Source organism: Tupaia chinensis, unplaced genomic scaffold, assembly GCF_000334495.1.
Source record: "Tupaia chinensis unplaced genomic scaffold, TupChi_1.0 Scaffold142854_1, whole genome shotgun sequence".
Taxonomy (NCBI): Eukaryota; Metazoa; Chordata; class Mammalia; order Scandentia; family Tupaiidae; genus Tupaia; species Tupaia belangeri.
The window spans coordinates 369,890-371,510 of NW_006202699.1; positions in this window are offsets into that span (position 1 = coordinate 369,890).

The window sequence follows — 1,621 nt, forward strand, 5'->3', positions numbered from 1 at the left end:
GCCCCCCTGCCTCTGGCTCGGCGGGTAGACTTCTGTCAGAGGGCTTCTGCTGGCAGCTGTGCGGGCCCGGGGCCCGCTGCCCTCTGGCTTCGAGAGCCCAGGCACGCAGAACGAAGGGAGCAGGGGTGCAGGCTGGGTGGCCGGCAAGCTGGCTTCTCCACGGCTGCGTGCTCAAGGGCGGGGACACTGCACAGGGCCCTGAGGCAGAGCGGGCGGCCGCAAGATTTGGCCCCAGCACGCACGCCCCTCCCAGTGCACAGCTGGGCAGCAGGGCTCAGGCAGGGACACGCTCCCTGGGCAAGAGGCCCATAGCAGGCCCGGTGAGGCCCACTGCAGGTCCAGGGCGAGGGGCTCTCCGGCAGCCCCCTCCCAAGTCCACACGGCCCTGAAGGATCCCACTGCTAGTCCAGGTCTCTGCCCAGCCCTCAGGTCAGCCTCAGGCCACAATGGAACCTCCATGCTCCCAGGGCCAGGCCCCACACAGCAGGCTGTGCCCACAGGGCCCTCCCAGAATGCTAGAAGAAGCTGTCTGCAGCCCCGAAGCTCCCCCCAGACCCTGCCCTAGGATGGGGCAGCCAAAGCCATGGGGACACGGCCAGGGAGTGGATCAGTGTCCAGGACAGGGAAGGCACCAACACACCTGCTCTCCACTCTGCTGTGAAAGGAAGCCCCATTCAAAACCCCTGCAGGCTGTGGCGCCTTGGGTGGTGGTCAGGCCACGCAGCCTGCGGGGGAGGAGGGGTCAGGAGGCCGCTGCTCATAGCCCCAGGACTGCGGTTTCCATCAGGCTCCTGAGGCCACCCAACCCTGGACCTCCCGTGGCATTCCCCACCCTGGCTCTGGCCCTCACTCTCTGTCTTGGTGCATGGGCCATGGCACAGCCCGGGGCATGGGGACGAGGACAGTGACAGCAGGACCAGCACTGCCCTCCCCTCCACAGCCCTCCGGCCCAGATCTCACAGAAGGCCATGGACCCATCTCCTTCTCGAGATCCAAGTCACAGCTGCATATGAGGGACCCAGTGCTCTCTCCCCAACAGCCACCCCACCACGGCCTGCACATGCACATGCAACACTCCACAGCACAGGAGCCCTCACGCAAGGACAGGCCACCCACGGGACCAGCCGGTGGCCTAATGGTTAGGTCACTGGACTCCCACGTCCATGACTGCGGTCTGAGTCCGGACATGGTCGCTTAAAACGCACACCAGGCACATGTGCATGCGTGCCCCAAATCCCAAGAGAACAGAAGAGAAGACTGCAGCGCAGCCTCCCCGGGTCTCTCCGACGAGCGCACAAGCCCCTTATTAACCTCTCCCGACAAAGGTGCCACCGCACAGGAGCCTCGTGCCCCGTTAAGGACAGACGGAGCCGCCTGTGCTGAGCTGGAAGAAACGAGGGAGGAGGCCCTGGACACCTGAGGACAGAGGCTCGGCGAGGGTGAGGACAGAGCGTGGGTTTTCACTGCATCTTTGTTGTGTTTTTTTATCACGAATACGTGTTATAAAGTTTAAAAGTTAAACCCAAATTAATATTTCAGATGCCTAAAGTCTGTGGCTGGAGCGCACAGAACGTCATCTGTAGGCCTCTGCAACAAGCTTCTGGTATCTCCAGAACATGCC